The following is a 27,487-nucleotide window of genomic DNA, read 5'->3' on the forward strand; positions in this document are numbered from 1 at the left end:
CTTCTAATCCCCGAGCATGGAATGTTTTTTTTTTTCCTTTTTTTGTGTGTCTTTAATTTTTTTCAGTGCATTGATTTTTTCACTTTTGTTAGGTTTATTCCTAGATATTTTATGGGTTTTGGTGCAATTGTAAATGGGATCGATTTCTTGATTTCTCTTTCTGCTGCTTCATTATTAGTGTTTAAATTGAAACCAATTTCTGTGCATTAATTTTATAACCTGTGAATTTGCTGAATTCGTGGAGTAGTTCTTTTCATAGAAGTTCTTTTCATAGTAGTTTTTTCATAGAATCTCTTGGGTTTTCCATGTAGAGTATCACGTTGTCTGGGAAGAATGAATGTTTGACTTCCTTCTTGCTGATTTGGATGCATTTTATTTCTTTGTGTTGTCTGATTGCTGAGTCCAGGACTTCCAATCCTATGTTGAATAATAGTGGTGAGACTGGATATCTTGATCATGCAACTGACCTTAGGTTGAAAGGTCTCAGTTTTCCTATTGAGGATGGTATTAGCTGTGGGTCTTTTGTATATGGCCTTTATGATCTTGAAGCATCATCCTTCTATACCTACTTTCTTGACAGTTTTTATTAAGAAAGGATGCTGTATTCTACCAAATGCTTTTTCTCCATCTATTGGGAGGGTCATATGGTTCTTATTCTTTCTTTTATTACTGTCATGTATCACATTGATTTATTTGAGGATATTGAACAAGCCCTGCATGCCATGTATAAATTCCACTTGATCATGGTGAATAATACACTTAATGTACTGTTGTATCTAGTTGGCTAGTATCTTATTGAGAGTTTTTGCATCCATGTTCATCAGGGAAATTGGTCTGTGCTTCTTTTTTATTAGGGTCTTTGTCTGCTTTGGGAATCAAGATAATGCTGGCCTTGTAGAATGAGTTTGGATGTTTTCTTTCCTTTTTTTTTTTTGGAACAACTTCAAAAGAATAGGTGTTAACTCTTCTTTAAATGTTTGGTAGAATTCTCCAGAAAAGCCATCCAGTCCTGGGCTCCCGTTATTTGGGAGATTTTTGATTATTAATTCAGTTTCATTACTGGTTATGGGTCTGTTCACATTTTTTTATTTATTCTTTTTCAGGTTTGTTAGTTTATATTTTGCTAGGAATTTGTCCAATTCTTCCAGATTGCCCAATTTTTTTGGCATATAATTTCTCTTAATATTATTTTATTATTGTTTGTATTTCTACAGTGTTGGTTGTTATCTCTCCTCTTTCATTCTTGTTTTTATTTATTTGAGTCCTTCCTTTTTTTTTTTTTTTTTTTTTTTTGCTTTTTTATCAGTCTTGCTAGGGGTCTGTCAATTTTGTTATTACTTTAAAGAACCAGCTCCTGATTTCATTGATCTATTCTACTGTTTTGTTGTTGTTGCTATTGTTGTGGTTGTTTTCCATATCATTGATTTCTACTTTATTGTTTCCCATCTTCGCCTGATTTGGGGTTTTATTTTCTGTTCTTTTTCCAGTTAATTAAGGTGTAAAGTTAGGTTTTGTATCTGAGACCTTTCTTCCTTCTTTAGGAAGGCCTGGATTGCTATATACTTCCCTCTTATGAAGGCTTTGGTGCATTGCAGTAGTTTTGGGCTGTTGTCTTATCATTTTCATTGGCTTCCATGTGGTTTTTAATTCACTTTTTAAATTATTGGTTAACCCATTCATTCTTTAGTAGGATGCTATTTAATCTTCAAGCATTTGTGGTCTTTGTAAACTTTTTTTTATTGTGGTTGACTTTTAGTGTCATAGCATTGTGGTCTGAAAATATGCATGGTATGATATCAATCTTTTTGTACTTGTTGAGGGATGATTTGTGTCCCAGTGTGTTATCTAATATAGAGAATGCTTCATATGCACTCAAGAAGAATGTGTATTCTGTTGCTTTCGGATGAAATTTTCTGAGTATGTTTGTTAAGTCCATCTGGTCTAGTGTGTCATGAAAAGTCACTGTTTCCTTGTTGGCTTTCTGGTTAGATGATCTTCCCATTGCTGTAACTGGGGTGTTGACGTCACCTACTATTATGGTATGAGTAAAATGAGTTGTTTTTTTTTTTATGTTTGTGATAAATTGATTTATATATTTGGGTTCCTTCACATTTGGAGCATAAATGTTTACACTTGTTGGGTCTTTGTGGATAGACCCCTTAATTACGATATAATGCCCTTCTTCATCTCTTGATACAGTCTTTATTTTAAAGTTTAGATTGTCTGCTGTAAGATTGGCTTCTCTGGCTTTCTTTTGGTGACTATTAGCATGGTAGATGATTCTCCATTCCCTTACTTTCAATCTGAAGGTGACTTTAGGTCTCAGATAGGTCTTTTATTAACACCATAGAGATGGATCTTGGCTTCTTTTCCATTCAGTATCCTATGTCTTTTGATTGGAGCATTTACTCAATTGACATTTGAGTGAGTACTGAAGTGTATGAATTTATTACCAGTGTGTTGAATGTAGATTTGGAGTTTCTGGTGGTGTTCTCTGGTCCTTTCTAGTCTTTGTTATTTTTGTTATTTTCTGTTTCATTTCATGTTTTATCCCCTCAGAAAGTTTCCTTTAATCTTTCTTGAAGGGCTGGTTTAGTGGTCACAAACTCCTTTTAGGTTTTTTTTTTTTGGTCTGGTAAACTCTTATCTCTCCTTTTATTTTGAATGACAACCTTGCTGGATAAAGGATACTTGGATGCATATTTTTCCAATTCAGCACTGTAAACGTATCCTGCCACTCTTTTCTGGCCTGCCACATTTCTGTGGATAGTTCTGCTGCAAACCTGATCTCTCCTCCCTTATAGGATAAGGACTTTTTTCCCCTTGTTGCTTTAATAATTCTTTCCTTGTCTGTGTGTTTGTGTGTGTGTGTGTGTGTGTGTGTGTGTGTGTGTGAATTTGATTATTATATGCCTTGGTGATGCTTGGTTTTTGTTGAATCTAATGGGAGTTCTCTGTGATTCTTGGATTTTGATGTCTGTGTCTTTCCTCAGATTAAGAAAGCTTTCCACTATAATTTGCTACGATAAACTTTCTACCCCTTTTTTCTCTCTCTTCATCTTCTGGGACTTCTATGATTTGGATGCTATTCCTTTTCAATGTTCACTGTATTCTTTAATTCTTGCATGGTGTTCTTTTGGCTTAGTTTCCCTCTTTTTCTGCTTCATTATTTTCCAAAATTTTGTGTTCTATATCGCTGATTTGCTGTTCTGCATCATCCAGGCTTGCCATTGTGGTATCTATTCGAGATTGCATCTCAGTTATAACATTTTTAATTTTGTCCTGACTAGATTTTACTTCTTTTATTTCCACAGAAAAGGAGTCTATACTTTTTACAATTCCAGCCAGTATTTCCATTATCATGATTCTAAATTCTGTTTCAGACATCTTGCCTATATCTGTGTTGGCTAAGACTGTGGCTGTCATTCATTCCTGTTCTTTCTTGTGGAGTGAATTGCTTTGTTTTGTCATTTTGGACAAAGAAAAAGTATAGTAATTTTTTAAAATAATAAAATTTGAAAAATTAAAAACAACACAAAATATCAAATAAGGGAAACTAGATCCTAGATGTGCCTTTATCTAGTTGTTGAAAGAAGCTTGACAGAATAGAGAAAAAAGGGAAAGAAAAGAAAAAGAAAATGAAGAAAAAATTAAGAATTAAAAAAATACATTTACAACAAAATAGAATAAAATAAAATGAAAAAAGTGAAGTACACTAAAGTGTTTCAAAACATAACATTGTAAATAGAAGAAAAAAATAACACGGAAAATAAAAATAAAATTTTCTCTTTCTGTATCCATGACAAGAAGGGAAAGGAGAAAAGAAAAAAGAAAGGAATTTAAGCAAAAACAAATAAAAAACAAACAAATAGATGAACCAGAAAACAGAATGAAAAGCGAATGAAGTTATAACCAGTTTCCCCTAGAACTCAAACTATGAAGCACTTTATAGTCCATACACAAAACAGGTAGAAAGGCTTGCGGTGATCCTCTAGGGCATGTGGTTGGAGGGTGTAGTTAACTGGGCAGGGCTTGGTATAACAGCCCCGTTATCCACTTGATAGCTCTGCTTAGCTTAATGGAGTGGATTGGTGTATGTGCATGCATATATTGCACATGTGGGGAAAATGTAAAAATGGCAACACTCAGCTTCCTAGTTTCTGGCACAAGAACTGTGCTCTCACCAACCCATAATCAAGCACTCCTCCTTTGTGTCAGGCTTCCTTCCACTCCCTTCTCCTACATTGACTGTGTCCAAGTCATCAGACTGCCAGGAGGCACTTCCCTCCCAAATTTTATATCAGATGAGGCTGTGTTTCCAAACCCCTCACTTATGAAAACCCTGAAGCTTGGATCCACTTCAAATCTCTAGGGGAGGGTCTCATGGAGCAGTAGCCAGGTGCTGACTTTCCCCAGAGAATGTCCATGTGACACTGCTATGGCAGAGGTTCTCAGAGATTGTTGCTGGTTGCTGGCTTGTTGCAGAAAAAGTTTGTGCAATTGCATAGTGGCAAAAGTTCAGAGATCATGGCAAATCACAACACACAGTGCCAGGTTCCACTGAACTCTGGTGACTTTGTTCCAATGCCAGAAAATGGAGCTATTCTCTGAGGTCTGCTGGGACCTTTGAGAAGTCTGTATGACCTCTATTGAATACCCTCCAAGCAGGAGAACTGCTTCTCCCCATGTGACCCCCAGACCCCTCAGACCTCTCTGCCTGCTCCTATGGATGCTACCTTCCTCCCTACCAGAGAGCTGCCAGGTATTGAGCTCCAGAATTTCTGACTCTGTGCTCCTCTGTGTATAGAGTCCTAATGGGTATTGAAACCTTCTCCTTTCTCTCCATCAATGGCTCTGGGGGACAGATTTTTTGTTCAATCCCTTGTATTTCCACTCTTTCTCATTCTCTCCAGCTTTCAGGAGAAGTGCTTTACCTATACTCTCCTGATGTGCCACACTCTCCCCCTTTTTTCTGTCATCTCTGCAAAAATAACTCCCTCCCTTATGCAGTTTCTGTATACACTAGTTCACCTCTCTGAACCGCACACCTGCCAAGTTCTGTCCCTCAGGTTATGCAGATTGATGTGTTAATCCTCAGATCATTTTCCTAGGTGTGAAAAATGGTTTGGCCCTAATCTAGCTGCATTTCAGGGATTAAAGAAACATAATTTCTATGCTACTCCACCATCTTGGCCCACCCCAGAATATGTATTCTTTTAAGCTGCACATTCTTTTAAGCTGCTCCAAATAGATCACATGTGACATAAATATTAGGCCTCAACAAATATGAAAAGATTGATAGGATGCATCTTTTCTGACCAGAAAAAACTATGAAAATTGAAGTCAAGAAAGAAAAAATTTTGGAAAGACCACAAAACAAGGAGATTAAACACCATACTACTAAACAAAAAATGTATGATCCAGGAAATAAAAGAAGAAAAAAAAAAAATATATATATATACTTGGAAACAAAAATGAAAGCGCAATGGTACAAAACCTTCAGGATTCAGCAAAAGTGGTCCTAAAACGGAATTATATAGGAATGGAAGCTCACCTTAAGAAGCAAGAAAAATCTCAAATAAACAACCTAACCTAACACCTAAAGGAGTTAGAAAAGAAGAACAAATGGAGCATAAAATCAGCAGAAGGAGGGAAATAATAAAGATTATGCCAGAACTAAATGATGTAGAAATTAAAACAAACAAACAAAAGCAAAACAAAACAAAACAAAATAAACAAACAAACAAAAATATAGAACCAACCAAGATAACCAGAAACTGGTTCTTTGTAAAATTAATAAATTTAATAACCCTATGGCAAGATTTATTAAAAAGAAAAGAGGAAGCACCCAAATAAATACCATCACAATGGAGAGAAGAGAGGTGGAAAAAAAAATCAGAAATACTAACAATTATAAGAGAATACTACCAAAACCTATAGGCCAACAAATTAGACAACTTGGAAGAAATGCACAAATTCTAAGAAACATATAAACTATCAAAACTGAAACAGGAAGTGATAAAAAACTTGAACGGATCAAGAAATTGAATCATTGGGGGCCCCTGGGTGGCTCAGTCGGTTAAGCGTCCGACTTCGGCTCAGGTCATGATCTACCGGTCTGTGAGTTCGAGCCCCGCGTCGGGCTCTGTGCTGACAGCTCAGAGCCTGGAGCCTGCTTCAGATTCTGTGTCTCCCTCTCTCTCTGGCCCTCCCCCGTTCATGCTCTGTCTCTCTCTGTCTCAAAAATAAATAAACGTTAAAAAAATTTTTAAAAAAATTGAATCATTAATAAAAAATCCTCCAACAAACGAAATTTCAGGACCAGATGGCTTCAGAGGTGAATTCTACCAAACATTTAAAAAAGAGTTAACACCTATGCATCTCAAACTATTCCAAAAAATAGACAAGGAAAGAAAACTTCCAAATTCATCCTATGAGGTCAGCATTATCTTAATACCCAAGTCAGATAAAGACCACAATAAAAAAGAGAAATGTGGTCCAATATCACTGATGAAATTGGATGCAAAAATTATCAATAAAATAAAAGTAGAGGAAATTCAACAGTACAGTAAAAGAATCATTCACCAAGCTCAAGTGGGATTTATTCTTGGGCTTGAAGAGTGGTTCAGTGTTCCCAAATCAATCAACATGATACAACACATTAATAAAAGAAAGGATAAGAACCATATTATCCTTTCAATATGTGCAGAAAAGGCATTTGACTTTGTTCATAATCCATCCATCATAAAAACCCTCAATAAAGTAGGGCAAGAGAGTACATAGCTTAAAATAATAAAGGCCATATACATAAAACCAACAACTAATATCATTTTCTATGGGGAAAAACTGAAAAATTTACCTCTATGTTCAGGTGGATAGGGATGTCTGCTGTCACTACTCTTATTTAACTTATTACTTAACGTACTAGCCACAACAATCAGACAACAAAAAGAAATAAGAGGCATCCAAATAAGCAAGAAAGGAATCAAACTGTCACTACTTGCAGATGACATGATGCTCTATAGAGAGAACCAGAAAAACTTCACAAAACATTGCTTAGAACTGATACATGAATTCAGTAAAGTTCCCAGATAAAAACTCAATAGAAATAAATCTATTGTATTTCTATATATCCATAATGAAACAGGAGAAAGGGAAATTAAGGAATCAATCCCATTTACAATTGCACACATAATATATCTAGGAACAAACCTAACCAAATAGGTAAAAGAACTAATCCGAAAATTATAAAGCAGTGATAAAAGAAATTGAAGAGGACGCATAAAGAAGCTCATGGATTGGAACAAAAACTATTGTGAAAATGCCTGTACTACCCAAAGCAACTTACACATTGAATGAAATCTCTATCAAAATAACAACACTTTGGGGCACCTGGGTGGCTCAGTCAGTTGAACGTCCGACTTTGGCTCAGGTCATGATCTTGTGGTTTGTGAGTTCAAGCCCCATGTTGGGCTCTGTGCTGACAGCTCAGACCCTGGAGCCTGCTTTGGATTCTGTGTCCCGCTCTCTCTCTGCCCTGTGCCTGCTCACGCTCTGTCTCTCTCTGTCTCAAAAATAAATAAAACATTAGAAAAACTTAAAAATAATGACACTTTTCACAGGCCTAGAACAAACAATCCTAAAATTTGTGCAGAATCACAAAAGACCCTGAATAGTCTAAGCAATCTTGAAAAAGAAAAGCAAAGCTGAAGGCATCACAATTCCAGACTTCATGTTATATATTAAAAAAAAAAAAAAAAAAAAAAAAAAAACCTTTAGTGGGGCACCTGCTGGTTCAGTCAGTTGAGTGTCTGACTTCAGCTCAGGTCTTGACCTCACGGTCTGTAGTTTTGAACCCCCTGTCAGACTCTGCACTGAGAGCATGGAACTTGATTTGGATTCTGTCTCCATCTCTTTCTGCCCCTCTTCTGTCCTCTCTCTCGCTAAAAAAAATTAATAAACATTAAAAAAACATAAAAACAAAAACTGTAGCATTCAGAATAGTATGGCACAAAAATATGCAGACAGAAAAAAAAAAGAACAGAATAGAAAGCCCAGAAAAAAAAAAAAAGCACAGAATAGAAAGCCCATAAATGAACCCACAACTATGTGATCAATTAATCTTCAAAAAAGGAGGAAAGAATATCCCGGGGGGGGGGGGGGAAGATTGTCTCTTCAACAAATGGCATTGAGAAAACTGGACAGAATGGGCATAGGAGTGAAACTGGACCACTTTGCTTCACTATACACACAAGTATATTCAAAATGTATTAAAAACAGAAAATTAAGAAAATTTTGAAGAGAGTGAAGGGAAAACTCAACAAAACTAAAAGGCAACCTGTGTAATTTTAGAATATATTTGCAAATGACTTATCTGATAAAAGTTTAGTATCCAAAGTATATAAAGAGTTTATAAAACTCAACACCAAGAAATGAATTGTCCAATCAAAAGATGGGCAGAATACGTGAATAGACATTTTTTCCAAAGAAGACATCCATGTGGACAACAGACACATAAAAAGATGCTCAACATCACATCACCAGGGAAATACAAGTAAAAAATACAGAGATATCACCTCACAAATGTCAAAATGGCTAATATCAACAATACAAGAAACAACAGGGTTGGGCAAGTATGGGAAAAGAAGAGTAACCCTCTTGCACTGTTAGTGGGAATGCAAACTTGTGCAGTCACTGCAGAAAACAGTATGGAAGTTCCTCAGAAAGTTAAATAAAGAACCACCCTATGATCCAGCAATTGCACTACTAGGCATTTACACATATGATATAAAAATAGTAATTCAAATAAATACATGCACCCCAATGTTTATAGCACCACTATCTGCAATAACCAAATTATGGGAATAGCCTAAGTGCAAATCAATGATAAATGGATAGATATTGCACTACCTTTATGTAAGATGAAACCAGTGGCATTTCCACTTACAGAATGTCAGCATGAGGATATCCACAGACCTGCTCCCCACTGAATCTGGTCAAAATTATGAAAAATAACAAAATAATTATAGTCTCCCAAAATAGCTTGAAAGAATACAGTCAGTAAAGGTATATTTTAATGAAGCCTTCTAAAACTTAGTAAGATTTGTGAGAATTTGTGGCATTTAACCAAGATGTGTCCTTTCCTTTACTTCTTCCAGTTAAGTGAGACAAAAACTCTGTTCTCCACAGGTACAACAAAGAACATGCAACTCCTTTGTCAAGATCCTAGTCAGAGAGATATCTTCCTGAGATGATCACAGAGTCAACAGTTCTCATCCTGCCTCCATGAAAAAAATTTATGAGTATGGACTCCCTTTTCTTTATTTTTTCTTCCACCTGATGTCCAGTTACAAGAAGGAGGAACTTCTGAAAATACATGGGTTTCAATTTTTCTTGTCGTAGCTTATGGAGCAGGGGTTCCATGATGAAGAAGGCAAACTGAGGAGATTGAACACTGCTTTCCCCACTATCAGGTGAATGTTCAATTCCTAAAGTAATGGTGTCATAAAGAATTGTACCATTATCTCCACATCAGTCCCAGAGGTCTTACTTATATTTTTTTTCCAAAGAGAGAAGCATACAATAGAGCTTTAAGTTCCTCCCTGAAGGAACTAACATTTGTAATAGAGTATAGAGAACTTAGAGCATAAGGGTACTCTCAAAAACAGTGAAAATTTAAAATATGTTGAAAATTGTTGTGAATGGTAATTGGAATAACAGTGATCAATTTATTGAAGTTATAAGCTAAATCATAGATAAATTCAAAAGAAAAGAGGAAAAAACCTTGAAAACAACAAGAGAAAAATGGCCTATAATTTACAAGTTAATGCCAATAAGGTTAATTTGCTGATGTCTCATCAGAAATTATGGTACTACATATTCAAAGTGGTGGAAAAAAAATGACCAACAACTCAATATCTAAAAAGTATTTTTTTTCTTTTTTTTTCAATATATGAAATTTATTGTCAAATTGGTTTCTATACAACACCCAGTGCTCATCCCAAAAGGTGCCCTCCTCAATACCCATCACCCACCCCCCCCTCCCACCCCCCATCAACCCTCAGTTTGTTCTCAGTTTTTAACAGTCTCTTATGCTTTGGCTCTCTCCCACTCTAACTTGTTGTTTTTTTTTCCTTCCCCTCCCCCATGGGTTTCTCTTAAGTTTCTCAGGATCCACATAAGAGTGAAACCATATGGTATCTATCTTTCTCTGTATGGCTTATTTCACTTAGCATCACACTCTCCAGTTCCATCCACGTTGCTAGAAAAGGCCATATTTCATTCTTTCTCATTGCCACATAGTATTCCATTGTGAATATAAACCATAATTTCTTTATACATTCATCAGTTGATGGACATTTAGGCTCTTTCCATAATTTGACTATTGTTGAGAGTGCTGCTATAAACATTGGGGTACAAGTGTCCCTATGCATCAGTACTCCTGTATCCCTTGGGTAAATTCCTAGCAGTGCTATTGCTGGGTCATAGGGTAGGTCTATTTTTAATTTTCTGAGGAACCTCCACACTGCTTTCCAGAGCGGCTGCACCAATTTGCATTCCCACCAACAGTGCAAGAGGGTTCCCGTTTCTCCACATCCTCTCCAGCATCTATAGTCTCCTGATTTGTTCATTTTGGCCACTCTGACTGCTGTGAGGTGATATCTGAGTGTGGTTTTGATTTGTGTTTCCCTGATAAGGAGCGATGTTGAACATCTTTTCATGTGCCTGTTGGCCATCCGGATGTCTTCTTTAGAGAAGTATCTATTCATGTTTTCTGCCCATTTCTTCACTGGGTTATTTGTTTTTCGGGTGTGGAGTTTGGTGAGCTTTTTATAGATTTTGGATACTAGCCCTTTGTCCGATATGTCATTTGCAAATATCTTTTCCCATTCCGTTGGTTGCCTTTTAGTTTTGTTGGTTGTTTCCTTTGCTGTGCAGAAGCTTTTTATCTTCATAAGGTCCCAGTAATTCACTTTTGCTTTTAATTCCCTTGCCTTTGGGGATGTGTCGTGTAAGAGATTGCTATGGCTGAGGTCAGAGAGGTCTTTTCCTGCTTTCTCCTCTAAGGTTTTGATGGTTTCCTGTCTCACATTCAGGTCCTTTATCCATTTTGAGTTTATTTTTGTCAATGGTGTGAGAAAATGGTCTAGTTTCAACCTTCTGCATGTTGCTGTCCAGTTCTCCCAGCACCATTTGTTAAAGAGACTGTCTTTTTTCCATTGGATGTTCTTTACTGCTTTGTCAAAGATGAGTTGGCCATACGTTTGTGGGTCTAGTTCTGGGGTTTCTATTCTATTCCATTGGTCTATGTGTATGTTTTTGTGCCAATACCATGCTGTCTTGATGATTACAGCTTTGTAGTAGAGGCTAAAGTCTGGGATTGTGATGCCTTCTGCTTTGGTCTTCTTCTTCAAAATTACTTTGGCTATTCGGGGCCTTTTGTGGTTCCATATGAATTTTAGGATTGCTTGTTCTATAGAAAAGTATTTTTCAAAATGAAGGTAAAATAAAAACATTCTTAGGTAAACAAAAACTGAGATTTTTTTTTTTTTTTTTTTTTTTTTTGCAGGATACATGGCTTATACGAAAAAGTGAAAAAGATTTTTCAGGATAAAAGCAAGGAACTCTACACTTAAACACTAATTAAAAAAAAAAGGACTGGTAAAAGTAATTTTGTAACTATAAAATACAGTATGAATGCACATTTTCTCCTTAACTGATAATAAAAGAAATTTTATAAAACAATAAGTATATAGACTATTCTTGGGCATACATCATGTTGAAATGTAATATATTTGTCAATACCATGGAGGAGGCAGTGACAGGTGGAAAAGCTATATGGTCAAAAGAAATGACTATAATTGCTAATTGAAATAGAATTAAGCAATAACAAAAATAACAACAAAGAAGATAAATGATAAAATAAAACATTAATATAAAAAATTTTAAATATATGCTTGATTTCCTTTTTCAACTTCCTTAAAATACATAAAAGGATTATATGTTATTGGGTTTTTAATATTGGAGATGTACTTTGGACAAAAATATCACTAAGGGTATGAAAAAGAACAGAGCTGTATAGGAATAACACTCTTATATCTCACTGGAATTAAGTAAGTATAAATCTGAAACTATACTGGACATGTAAAAAATGTGTGTATAAAATCTACTACAACATTAGGAAAAAAACACAAACAGTGAAAAAAATCACAAAAAAGTTAGAAATCTACATTAGAATATATTCATTTAATACAGAAGAAAGCAGTAAAAGAATAATAGTGGTGTACAGGGAATCTAGAAAACAAAACTGAAGTGGCAAAGCCTAAATCAATCTATATTCAACAATAACATTATATGTGAATACATTAAACAATTCAATCAAAAGGCAGAAAATATCAATCTGAATTAAAAAGAATTCTAAATATACTCAAACTAGTAGAAAAAGGCTTTAAATTCAAGATATACATACATTTTAAGCAAAATTATTAAAAAGATAAATCTTGAAAATAGCAACGACAAGAAAGCTGAACATGTATACTAATATCAGACAAAATAGACTTTAGTTTCTAACTTTTTAATTTAAATTTCAGTTCATGAACATACAGTGTAATATTAGTTTCACATGTACAATATAGTGATTCTACACTTTCATAAAACACCTTGTGGTAATCACAGCAAGCCCACTCCTTAATTTCTCTTACTTTTTAAATTTCATTCATTCATTCATTCATTCATTCATTCATTCATTTTGAGATAGAGACAGCACTCATGGGAGCGGGATAGAGAGAGGGAGAGAGACAGAATCCCAAGCAAGCTCCACATTGTCAACAAGGAGCCCGATTTTGGGCTTGAACTCACAAACAATGACATCACGACCTGAGTCAAAACCAAAAGTCAGCTCCTTAACTGAGCCACCCAAGTGCCCCTCCTATCACCTATTTAATCCCTCCCATCTCCTTTCTGTTTTCTACTCTGTTAAGAGTGTCTTTCTTTTTTGCCTCTATCTTCTCCCACCTTTACTCTTTTGTTTTGTTTCTTAAATTCCATGTATATGAGTGTTTATAGCAGCATTATCCACAATAGCCAAATTATGAAAACATAATGTCCAATAGACTGATGGATATTAAAGAAGATGTTGTGTGTGTGTGTGTGTGTGTGTGTGTGTGTGTGTGTACTCACTATGGGATATTACTTAGCCATAAAAAATGAATCTTGCCATTTGCAATGACATGGTTGGAGCTAGAAAGTTTTATGCTAATTGAAATAAGTCAGTCAGAGAAAGTCAGAAAAAATAGATTTTAAAGAGAAAAGAAATGACTAGAAATAAAGAGGTATATTTTATAATGATAAAAATAAATTCATCAGGAAGATATACAAAGTTATAAACATATATTCACCTAACATCATAGAACCAAAATATATGAAATAAGTTTATGTGTTAATGAATTAGGCACAAATTTTAAAAAAAGGAGACTCAATATTCCTAATTCAAAAATGGATATAATGAGGCAGAAAATCAAAAGGAAATGGAAGATTGGAATGCCAATGTAAACCAGCTAGACATAACAGATACCTCCAAGACACTGCATAGAATAATAGGATATTTGAATGGCAAATAATAGAATATAATGTATTTAAAAAAACAGAATATTCTTTTCAAGTGTCCATGTAAAGGGGGCCTTGGTGGCTCAGTAAGTTGAGTGTCCAACTCTTGATTTTGCGTCAAATCATGATCACAGGGGTGTGAGATTGAGCCCCATGTTTGGCTCCATGCTGAGTGTTGAACTTGCTTGAGATTCTTTCTCTTTTTCTGCCCTTCTCCACCTTTTGTGCTCTCTCTCTCTAAATTAAATTAAAATAGAACATGATGGAGAAGTAGGAAGACCCAAAGTTCTCTTGTTCTTCAAATACAGCAGTGTTGAGGCCAGATGTCTCTGAATTCCAAGAGTCCGGTATACATTGTGACAGAGACTTCTACAGGGGTCCACAGGGACAATCTGGTGGGCCATAGGTGTGTGATTGTGAACTGGAAGAAATAAAATGGAGAGTATAGACAGGGCAGGGAGGAATCCCCTTCTACAGAGAGACAAATGGAAGAGAAAGAGACACTGAAAGTGTAGGACTGTATTTGGATAAGAGAAAAACCATGGACTGGAGGATAAGAAAATAAAATTGGAGAAATATCCAATCTCTAACCGAGGGGCCTTCTCCAGACTGGGGTAAACTGCCCTGTTCACTCACCTGGGGAGGAGGGGAATCAGCCCTGGGCTGAATAACTAGTTTAGAGGCTTAGTCAATAGTGGGAGAAAGCAATCCCCTCCCTGGAGTACTGAGGGAAGAAGGTATATAGCCCTTCAAAGGACTAAGGACCCTGCCTGTACCTGCCAACCAGAGGCCATTTATAGGCAGGGCAGAGCAGTACTTCCCTGGAACAGGGTTGCTGGGAGCAAAATCTTTTAAGACATTGGGGTTTGAATGCCAGCCAAGTGGGAGACTATGGAGTAGGAAAAACAAAACAAACAAACCACAAACAAACAAGCAAAAAAAAAAAAAAAAAGGCCCGCTCTCGCTGTTGCAGCACTATGAAGACAACCTGAACAGAGTGATTTGGGACACCCAGTACAGGGAAGAGAGAATGGGGTGCCACCATTTTTCTCCCCATCACCAACAAGGTGGGGCTTCAGGGAACTGTAGTGGGCCCACAGTGGAGGCAGAACTGCCTACACCAAACCACACCCTTCCTCCCCTGGTAACTGCATCTACTGGAGCAAGATTGATGCTGGTGAACCAGACAACCCCTGTTGCATCCACGCGACTCCTGAAACAGAATGCTACAGGCACCAGTGACAGTTGCAACAAAGTTTATTACAATGAGAGGCAAGGCTGACCGATCGGGACCAACACTCTTGATAAGAGAGTGGCCCTGAACAACCGGGGTACAGAGTTTTTATTTTATTTTTTTATTTTTTTTTAATTTTTTTTTTTACATTTATTTATTTATTTTTTTTTAATTTTTTCTTTTTTTTTATTTTATTTTTATTTTTTAATATATGAAATTTACTGTCAAATTGGTTTCCATACAACACCCAGTGCTCATCCCAAAAGGTGCCCTCCTCAATACCCATCACCCACCCTGCCCTCCCTCCCACCCTGCCCTCCCTCCCACCCCCCATCAACCCTCAGTTTGTTCTCAGTTTTTAACAGTCTCTTATGCTTTGGCTCTCTCCCACTCTAACCTCTTTTTTTTTTTTCCTTCCCCTCCCCCATGGGTTTCTGTTACGTTTCTCAGGATCCACATAAGAGTGAAAACATATGGTATCTGTCTTTCTCTGTATGGCTTATTTCACTTAGCATCACACTCTCCAGTTCCATCCATGTTGCTACAAAAGGCCATATTTCATTTTTTCTCATTGCCACGTAGTATTCCATTGTGTATATAAACCACAATTTCTTTATCCATTCATCAGTTGATGGACATTTAGACCTACCCTATGACCCAGCAATAGCACTGCTAGGAATTTATCCAAGGGATACAGGAGTACTGATGCATAGGGGCACTTGTACCCCAATGTTTATAGCAGCACTCTCAACAATAGCCAAATTATGGAAAGAGCCTAAAGGTACAGAGTTTTTAAAGCCGATCACATAGTTTTATCATTATCTGGGAACAGAACAGAGAAACAGTTCCTAGATGAGTTAGAAACAGTTACCAGATGAGTCAGAAACAGTTATCGAATGAGGTAATTATTTTAGACTTTTTGCCGCTAAGTTGCAACCAGTGGATCTCCTTGACCTTGTCTCTGATGCTCGTTTTGAGGTTTTATTTCCTTCATTGGTAAAGCCTGATTCACAAGAGTATGAAGTATGATTTACAAGAGTAAAAGCAAGGTTGTTATCTTTTGACCTTCAGTGTCAGAACAAAGTTGTTATCTTTCAAGTTAAGTGTTAGCCCTACAGTACAATTTAACCCTTACACCCCTCCTCCAGACCAACTATGCCACCAATTCCAAGGCATCCAGGGATTTTGCATTTTCTGATTTAATTCTTGGGACAATTCATATATATATATATATATATATATATATATATATACACACACACACACACACACACACACACATAACCTTTTTAAATTTTTTTTTCTTCTTATTTCTTCCCTTTTCTAGTCTGGTTACTCTGGTTGTTGCTTTGTTTAAGCAGATATATTTAATCTATTCTCTTTACACCTGTTCTATATCTCATTCTTTATTTTCCTCTCTGTCTGGATTAAGCCATATAGTTTCACTGCCTGGCCAATTTTCTTTTATTTTCTTTTTTCCCAGCCCTGTATTTCTCTCTTTGTATGGGGTAAGGTCTCTTCCACCACGACTGCCACTTTTTTCCACCACAGTTACTTCAATGAACAAATTAAATCACACCTGATGGAGGGTCCAAAACATCACTACAAGTAGAGAGATAAAACAACCAGAGTCACAACAACATAGAGCACATAGCACACTCAAAATAAAACCTCCAGAAGGGCCAGGCCTTGGACAGTGTATGAACCTTCTTTAATATAGTAGTGCTTGCAGGTGCAGGAGGCATAACAAGCTTTTAAAAAACATAAAGGGCAGAAAACTAGCCAAAGTGATGAAACAGAAGAATTCTCCACAAAAGAAATGATAGCTACAGAAGTGCTCAAATCAGATATAAACAATATATCTGATCAATAATTTAGAATAATAGTTGTAAGATTAATCGTTGGGCTTGCAAAAAAGCATAGAAGACAGCAGAGAATCTATTACTACAGAGATCAAGGAACTAAAAATAGTCATGACGAATTAAGAAATGTAAATGAGATGCAAAATAAACTAGATACAGTGACAATGACAGAAGGGAGAATAAGTAATGTAGAAGACAAAATTATGGAAAAAGATGAAGCTGAGGAAAAGAGAGATAAAACAAGGGAGAATTAGAGACTAAGTGATTCAATGAAATGTAAAAATATCCATAACATAAGAAGAAGAGAGAGAGAAAGTGGTAGAAGGTTTACTTGAACTAATCATTCCAAGAACTTCCCCACCTTGGAGAAGGAAACAGACATTGAAATCCAGGAGGCACAGAGAACTCCATTCAGATGTGACAGGAATCAATCTTCACAACATGTCATGTGAAACCAGAAAATACAAAAATAAAGAGAGAATTCTGAAAGCACATAGGGACAAACAAGATTTAACCTACAAGGATTGACATATAATGGTAGTAGCAGACCTATCCACTGAAGGTTGGCAGGCCAGAGGGATTGGCAAAAAATATTAAATGTGCTAAATAGGAAAAATATGCAGCCAAGAATCCTTTACCCAGCAAGGCTATCACTCAGAACAGAAAGGAGAGACAAAGAATTACCAAACAAAAACTGAAGGAGTTCATGACCACTAAACCAGCCGTTCAAGAGATTCTAAAGGGGACTCGGTGCGTGGAATGCTGCAAAAACTACAAAGGACCAGAGACACCATCACAAGCATGAAACCTACAGATAACACAGTGACACTGAATCCATAGCTTTCAATAATAACCCTGAATTTAAATGAACTAAATGCTCAAATCAAAATACATAGTGTATCAAATGGATAAAAAAACCAAGTTCCATCTATATGCTATCTACAAGAGACCAAATTTAGACATGCAGACACCTTCAGATTGAAAGTAAAGGGATGGAGAACCATCTGTCATGCTACTCAAAGTCAAAAGAAAGCTGGAGTAGCCATACTTATATCAGACAAACTAGATTTTAAAGTAAAGGCTGTAACGAGAGATGGAGAAGGGTATTATATCATAATTATGAGGTCTATCAATTAAAAACCACCTAATAATTGTAAATTCTTATGCTCCCAACATGGAGGAACCAAATACATAAGTCAATTAATCACAAACATAAACAATCTTATTAATAAGAATATGGTAATTTCAGGGGACTTTAATATTTGACTTACATCAATGGACTGATCATCTTGGCACAAAATTAATAAAGAAACAATGGCCCTGAATGATACACTGGACCAGATGGACTTAAAAGGTATATTCAGAAATTTTCATCCAAAAGCATCAGAATACACATTGTTCTCAAGACCACATGGAACATTCTCCAAGATAGATCACATACTGGGTCACAAAACAGCCCTCAATAAATATAAAAGAATTCAGATCAAACCACGACAGTCCAAACACTTTGGGATGCAAAAAAGGCAGTCCTAAAAGGAAAATACATTGCAGTCCAGGCCTATATCAAGAAAAAAGAAAAATCCTAAACACAAAATCTAACAGCACATCTAAAAGAACTAGATGCACAACACCAAAGAAACTCCAAGGCCAGACAAAGATAAATAATAAAGATCATAGTAGAAATAAACAATATAGAAAACAAACAAAAAAAGAGCAAGACAAACAAACAAGCAAGCAAACAAACAAAAAACAGAACAAATCAATGAAAGTAAGAGCTGTTTTTCTGAAAAAAATAGATAAAATGATACCCCCCCCCAGCCAGACTTCTCAAAAAGAAAAGAGAGGACCCAAATAGATAAAATCACAAATGAAAATGGACTTATTACAACTAATCCCTCAGAAATACTAACAATTATCAGAGAATACTATGGCAAATTATATGCCAATAAACTGACAACCTGGAAGAAATGGACAAATTCCTAGACACCCACACACTACCAAAACTCAAAGGGGGAAGAAATAGAAAATTGGAGAACACCCATAATCAGCGAATAAATTGAATGTTATCAAAAATCTCTCAACAAATAAGAGTCTTTGGCCAGATGACTTCCCAGGGTAATTCTACCAGACATTTAAAGCAGAGTTACAACCTATCCTTCTCAAGCTGTTTCAATAACAGGAATAGAAGAAAAGCTTCCGGACTCATTCTATGAAGCCAGCATTACCTTGATTCCCAAACCAGACATAGACCTCCAAAAAAGAGAATAACAGACCAGTATCCCTGAGGAACATGTAAAAATTCTCAACAAGATACTAGCAAATCTAACTCAATAGCATATAAAAAGAATTATTCACCATGATCAACTGGGATTCATTCCTGGGCTGCAGGGCTGGTTCAATATTCACAAATTAATCAATGTGATACATCACATTAATAAAAGAAAGGAAAAGAACCATATGATCCTGTCAATAGATGCAGAAAAAGCATTTGACAAAATACAGCATCCTTTCTTAATAAAAACCCTCAAGAAAGTTGGGATAGAAGGAACACGCCTTAACATCATAAAATCCATACATAAAAAGCCCCTAGCTAATATCATCCTCAATGGTGAAAAACTGAGAGCTTTCCCGCTGAGATCAGGAAAATGACAGGGATGTCCAGTCTCACCATGGTTGTTTAAAATAGTGTTGAAAGGCCTACCATCAGCAATCAGACAACAACATGAAATGAAAGGCATACAAACTGGCGAAGAAGTCAAACTTTCACTTTTCACAGATGATATGATACTCTACATGGAAAACCCAAAAGCCTCCACCAAAGAGCTGCTAGAACTTATAAATAAATTCAGCAAAGTTGCAGGATACAAAATCAATGTGCAGTAATCAATTACATTTCTATAAACCAATAATGAAGCAACAGAAAGAGAATCAAGAAATGAATCCCATGTACAATTGCAACAAGAAACATAAAATACCTAGGACTAAACCTAATCAAATATGCAAAAGATCTGTATGCTGAAAGCTATATAAAGCTTATGAAGGAAATTGAAGAAGACACAAAGAAATGGAAAAACATTTCATGCTCATGAACCAGAAGAATATATCTTGTTAAATGGCAATATTACTCAAAGCAGTGTACACATTCAATCCAATCCCAATAAAAATTGCACCAGCATTCTTCTCAAAGCTACAACAAACAATCCTAAAATTTGTATAGACCCCAAATAGCCAAATTAATGCTGAAAAAGAAAACCAAGGGGCGCCTGGGTGGCTCAATCAGTTAAGCATCTGCCTTCAGCTCAGGTCATGGTCTCGCGGTCTGTGGGTTCAAGCCCCGCGTCGGGCTCTGTGCTGACAGCTCAGAGCCTGGAGCCTGTTTCAGATTCTGTGTCTCCCTCTCTCTCTGACCCTCCCCTGTTCCTGCTCTGTCTCTCTCTGTCTCAAAAATAAATAAAGGTTAAAAAAAATTAAAAAAAAAAAAGAAAACCAAGCAGGAGGCATGACAATCCGTTAGCTTGTATTACAAAGTTGTAACCATGAACACAATATGGTATTGGCACAAAAACAGACACAAAGACAAATGGAGTAGAATAGAGAACCCACAAATGTATGGGCAACTACTCTTTGACAAAGCAGGAAAGAGTATACAATGGAAAGAATACAGTATCTTTAGCCAATGGTGCTGGGATAAATGGACAGAAACATGCAGAAGAATGAAAGTAGACCACTCTCTTACACCATACACAAAAATAAACTCAAAATGGTTGAAGGACCTAAATGTGAGACAGGAAGCCATCAAAACCCTAGAGGATAAAGTAGGCAACAACCTCTTTCACTTCAGCCAGCAATGTCTTGTTCAACACGTCTCCAAAAGCAAGGAATTAAAAGAAAAAATGAACTATAGGTATATCATCAAGATAAAAGCCTTCTGCACTGCAAAGGAAACAATCAACCAAACTATAAGACAACTGAAGGAATGGAAAAAGATATTCATAAATAATATATCGGATAAAGGGTTAATATCCAAAATCTATAAAGAACTTACCAAACTCAGCATCTGAAAAACAAAAACTCCAGTGAAGAAATGGGCAGAAGACATAAATAGACACTTTTCCAAAAAAGACATCCAGATGGCCAACAGACACATGAAAAGATGCTCAGCATCATTTAACATCAGGGAAATACAAATAAAAACCATACTGAGACACCATCTCATGCCAGTCAGAGTGTCAAAATGAAGAACTCAGGCAACAACAGATGCTGGTGAGAATGTGGAGAAACAGGAACCCTCTTGCACTGCTGGTGGGAATGAAAACTGGTACAGCCACTCTGGAAAACAGTGTGGAGGTTCCTCAGAAAATTAAAAATACAACTGCATTATGATGCAGAGATAGCATTACTGGTAATTTTTCTAAAGGACACAGGAGTACTGATTCATAGGGGTACATGTACCCAATGTTTATAGCAGCACTTTCAACAATAGCCAGATTATGGAAAGAGCCTAAATTTCCATCAACTGATGAGTGGATGAAGAATATGTGGTTTATATATACAATGTAATGCTACTTGGCAATGAGAAAGAATGAAATCTTGCCATTTTTAGAAACCTAGATGGAACTGGAGGGTATTACGCTAAGTGAAATAAGTCAGTCAGATATCTTTTTTTTTTACTCATATGTGGAAGCTGAGAAACTTAACAAAAGACCGGGGGGGAAGGGAAGGGGGAAAATAGTTACAAACAGAGAAGGAGGATGGCAAACCACAAGAGTCTCTTGACTACAGAAAACAAACTGAGGGTGAATGGGAGGGATGGGGGAGAGGGGAAAATGAGTGAGGGGAATTGAGGAGGGCACTTGTTGGGATGAGCACTGGGTATTGTATATAAGCAATGAATCATGGGAATCTACCCCTAAAGCCAAGAGCACAGTGTATACACTGTATGTTAGCCTACTTGACAAAATATATTTTAAAAATAAATAAATAAAATAAAATATATTTATCAAAATAAATAAAAATTTAAAAAGATAGACTGTAAACTAGGCTATAAAACAGGCCTCTGATCTAGTTAAAATTAGAGAAATAATACAAGAATGTTTTTTGATTAGAATGGAATTAAATAAAAACCAATGACATACGAACTGGGAAACTGACTAATACGTAGAAATTAAACAACCCAAATTTTTTAGTGTATTTATTTATTTTGAGAGAGAGAATATATGTGAGCAGGGGGAGGGGCATAGAGAGGAGAGAAAGAATCCCAAGCAGACTCTGCACTGTCAGTTCAGAGATGACACAGGCTTGATCCCATGAACCATGAGATTGTGACCTGAGGTGAAACCAAAAGTAGGACCTTTAACTGACTGAACCATACAGGCACCCCATAAACTACCCAATTCTTAATAATAAAGGTGTCAAAAGATAAAGAAAGGAAATAAAAGATAATTTTATATGAATGACTATGAAAGCTCAACATATCAAGACATATAGTGTGCAGCTAAAGTAGTTCTTGAAGGGAAATTTATAACTATTGATGACTGTGCTAAAGAGGAAGAAATATCTGAATCAATAACCAATACTTTAATCTTAAAACAATAAAAAGAAAATAATGTCAAACTTAAGCTAAAGCAATCAGAAGAAAGGAAATAATAACAAAGTGGAAAACAATGCAATAGAAATTCAAAAATGATAGATAAAGTCAATGAAACCAAAACTGTGAATTTGAAAAGATCAACAAAAATTTGCTAACTTTTCACTAGATTTACCAAAAACTAAAACAGAAAGGGAAATCCAAACCTCAAAGTACTAGTCACAAATGAATAATAGGGCCTGGCTACTCATTTTCCATACATAAAATTTATTATTTACATTTTATTTATTTTTGAGAGACAGAGAGAGACAGAGCACTAGTGGGGCAGGAGCAGAGAGAGAAGGAGACACAGAATCCGAAGCAGACTCCAGGCTCTGAACAGTCAGATCAGAGCCCGACGTGGGGCACGAACCCACAAGCCATGACCTGAGCTGAAGTCGGACTCTCAACCGACTGAGCCACCCAGGTGCCCTGACATAAAAATTATTATTAAAGAAAATTTTAAGCAATTAAATTGCAATAAACTATATCACTTAGATTAAATAAACAAATTCCAAGGAAGATGAAAACAACCATAACTTGTTGGTGAAGGTATAGAAAATCTGAATAGATATATAACAAATAAAGTGAATTTATAACAAAATAAACACAAAGAGAAACCCAAAAGTCAGATGGTGTCAGTAGAAATTTTGACCAAATATCCAAAGTAAAATTAAAACTGATTTTCACAACTCGACCAAGAGCTGGAATAGAAGTAAAGACTTCTTACCTCGTTCTGCAACACCAATATTTCACTGATATCAAAATAATACAAAGACATCACAAGAAGAGTACAGATTGATACTTCTTATGAATGCCAACTTACAACATCATTAACAAAATACTAGAAAACCAATCCAACAACCAGATGGAATTTATCCCAAGATTTCAAGGTTGGTTAACATCTTTAAATAAACTGATATTGATCAATCATATTAATAAACTGATGAAAACATATAATCACCTCATCAGATGCGGAAAAAAAAACTAACTCTAAAATGATCCCTAGATTGGGGAAAGTGGTTTTCTGAACACACAATAAGAAAAGCTAAGAAGCAGCCCATTTATACTGGAGATGACACCAAACATTTAAGAACTGGAATATTTCTGAAAAAGTGTATAAAGACAGAGATAAAAACAGAGGTAAAAGTTAAATGTTTATTTAATACTATTAAGAGCCCAAAATAACCTCAAATCAGCTCAGTAGATGGTTACCTTGCATATTCCTAACCCAACAGATGTCTGGGGACTTCTTCTGAGGAGAAGTCTCTGAACTGAAAGATTCTGGGCACACACCCTAATTCAAAATCTAAATGTAGCTCCCATCTCTAAACTATCCCAACCACAACCCCTAAACACTAACCACTAACTTCTAAAACTAACCCTAAGCCTAATCTTGTCCCTAAATTTAACCCTATGAAGTGGTCTCTGAACTTATGAACATGAGGCACATAACCTCACCCTAACCCTAAACCTAGCTCTAAAACTAATGTTAACACAAACACTAGCCCTAACCCTTAGCCACTAAGAACTGACCCATAACCCTAAGCATAACAATAACACTAAAACCAAAGTTATTCCTCTGGAGAGGCCTCTGAACTACATGAAAATAGACACATACCCTCATACTGTCCCTAACCCTAACCTTAACCCTAATCCTAACAACTATTTTTTACTTAAACAAAACCCTAATTCTAGATCCAAGGAAACAAAGATTTGGATCCCTCTCTCTATCCTCTCTCTCTCTTTTATACACACACACACACACACACACATACACACACAGGAATATTACTCAGCCATGAAGAGGAATACAATCTTGCCATTTGCAATGACATGGATGGAGCTAGAGTGTATTATGCTAAGTAAAATAAGTCCATCAAAGAAAGAAAAATACCATATAATTTCACTCATGTGTAATTTAATAAACAAAACAGTTGAGCAAATGGAAAATAGAAACAGACAAATCAAGAAACAGGCTCTTAACTACACAGAAGACACTGATGGTTACCAAAGGGGAGATGGGAAGGAGTATGTTCTAAATAAATGATGGTGATTAAGCACAGCACTTGTGATGAGCACTGAGTGTTGCATGGAAGTGTTGAATCAATATTTTGTACACCAGAATCTAATTTTACACTAAAATTAATCAGCTTGAAATAAAAATTTAAGAAAAAGAAAAAAAAATAACTTGACAAAACCCAACACACTTCCATGATAAAAAAAAAAAAAACTCAGAAAAACTTGGAATACAAAAAAAAATTTCTCTCAATTTGAGTTTTTCATATACAGCCTTATGATTTTGAGGAATGTTCCTTCTATTCCTACTTTTTTGAGAGTTTTATCAAGAAAAGATGATGTATTTTGGGGCATCTGGGTGGCTCAGTTGGTTAAGCGTCTGACTGTGGCTCAGGTCATGATCTCGCATTTTGTGAGTTTGAGCTCCATGTCGGGCTCTGTGCTGACATCTCAGAGCCTGGGCCTGCTTCAGATTCTGTGTCTCCCCCTTTCGCTGCCTCTCCCCTGCTCATGCTCTGTCTGTCTGTCTGTCTCTCTCTCTCTCTAAATAATAAATAAACGTTAAATTTTTTTAAAAAGATAGTGTATTTTGTCAAATGCTTATTCTGCATCTATTGAGAGTATCATATGGTTCTTACCCTCCTCTTATTAATGTGGTGTATCACATTTATTGATTTGCAGATACTGAACCAGCCTTGAAGCCCAGGAATAAATGTCTCTTGATCGTGGTGAATAATTTTAAATGTATTGCTGGATTCAATTTGGTTGAGAATTTTTGCCTTCAGTTTCATCAGGGATAGTGACCTTTAATTCTGGTTCTGGAATCTTGGTAACGCTGACTTCATAGAATAAGTTTTGAAGCTTTTTTTTTTCCTTTTCTATTTTTTGGAACAGTTTGAAAAGAATAGGTATTAACTCTTCTTTATGTGTCTGATAGAATTTCACTGGGAAACCATATGGCCCGGGACTCTGGTTTGTTGGGAGATTTTTATAACTGATTGAATTTATATACTGGTTATGGACCTGTTAAAATTTTCTGTGTTTTTTTTTTCTGTTTCAATATTGTTAGTTTGTGAGTTTCTAGGAATTTTTCCATTTCTAAAAGATTGCCCAGTTTGTTAGCACATAATTTTTCATAGTATTCTCTTATAATTGTTTGTATTTCTGTGGTGTTGGTTATGATCTCTCTTCTTTCATCCATGAATTTATATGGGTCCTCTCTGTTTTCTTTTTGATAATTCTAGCTAAAGATATATCAATTTTGTTTATTCTTTCAAGGAAAAAAACAGCTTTTTGTTTCATTGATCTATTCCACTGTTGTTTTTGTTTCCATGTTATTTATTTCTGTTATAATCGTTATTATTTCCCTTCTTTTGTTGATTCTAGGCTTTATTTGCTGGTCCTTTTCTAGTTATTTTCAGTGTAAGGTTAGCTTGTATATTAGGGACCTTTCTTGCTTCCTGAGATAGGCCGGAATTGCAAAGTACTTTCCTCTTTGGAATGCCTTTGCTGCATCCCAAAATGTCTGGACTCTTCTGTTTTCATTTTCATTTGCTGCCATTTATTTATTTTTCTTTTATTTCTTCTTCAATTTCCTGGCTAACCCATTCACTCCTTGGTAGGATATTCTTTAACCTCCATTTATTTGAGGAGGGCTTTCCAAATTTTTTCTTGTTGCTGAGTTCAAGTTTCATAGCTTTGTGCTCTGAATATATGCATTGTAAGATCTTGATCTTTTTTATCTGTTGAAAGCTTTTTTGTGACCCAGTATGTGATCTATTCTGGAGAATATTTCATGTGAACTCAAGAATAATGTGTATTCTGCTGCATTAGAATGAGATTTTCTGAATGTATCTGTTAAGTCCATCTGGTCCAGTGTCATTCAAAGCCATTGTTTCCTTGGTGACTTTTCACTTAAATTTCTTGTCCATTGCTGTGAGTAAGATATTAAAGTCTCCTGCTATAATGGTATTATTATCAGTGAGTTTATTTATGTTTGTGATTAATTGATTTATGTAATCAGGTTCACCAAGTTAGGGGCATAAATATTTACCATTGAAGATCTTCTTGATGGATAAGCCCCTTAATTATGACATAATGCCCTTCTTCATCTCTTATTACAGTCTTTGCTTTAAAATCTAGTTTATCTAATGTAATTATGGATAATCCAGCTTTCTTTTGATGTCAATTAGTATGATAGATGGTTCTCTATCACCTCACAATCTGAAGGTGTCCTTAGGTCTAAAATGAGTCTCTTGTAGGAAGCATACAGATAGATCTTGTTTTTTATCCATTCTGATACCCTACGTTTCTTTCTTTCTTTTTTTTTTTTTTTTTTTTTTTTTTTGATTGGAGCTTTTTGTCCACTTACATTCAGGGTGATTATTGAAAAACATGAATTTAGTGCCATTGTGTTACCTATGCAGTTGTTGTTTCTGGTAATGTTCTCTGGTCATTTATAGTCTTTGTTGCTTTGGTCTTCTTCTTCTTCTTCTTCTTCTTCTTCTTCCTCCTTCTCCACCTCCCCCTTTTCTTCTTCTTCTTCTTCTTCTTCTTCTTCTTCTTCTTCTTTCTTCTTCTCCTCCTCTGCACTCAACATTTATTTCTGAGCTGGTTTAGTTTTTCATAAACTCCTTTAGTTTTTGCCCATCTGGAAAACTCTTTACATCCTCTTCTATTCTGAATGATAGCATTCCTGGATAAAGGATTCTTCACTGCATATTTTTTTTCCTATTCAACACATTGAATATATCTTGCCTTTCCCTTCTGGCCTGGCAAGTTTCCATGGACAGTTCTGCTACCAACTTTGTGTGTCTACCTTTGTAGGTTAAGGACCTTTTGTCTCAATCTGGTAATGGGCATCTATGGAATTCCAGAACTAACCTTTCACTTAATGGTGAAATTTTACATCCTATGATAATAAATCAAAGATGTACACTATTAACATTTTTATTCAACATTATATGGAAAACTCTAGTCAGAAGAGTCATGATAAATAAATAAGAGACCTCAATATTGGAAAAAGTAATTAGTTATTTCTAGTCACAGGTAACATTACCTTGTATATGGGAATACATAGAACACACAATAAAAACTATTGAAACTAACAAATTAGTTCATCTAGACTTTAGCTTACATAAT

This window comes from Panthera pardus, unplaced genomic scaffold (genome assembly GCF_024362965.1).
Source record: "Panthera pardus isolate Hobbes unplaced genomic scaffold, ASM2436296v1 HiC_scaffold_1, whole genome shotgun sequence".
Lineage (NCBI taxonomy): Eukaryota > Metazoa > Chordata > Mammalia > Carnivora > Felidae > Panthera > Panthera pardus.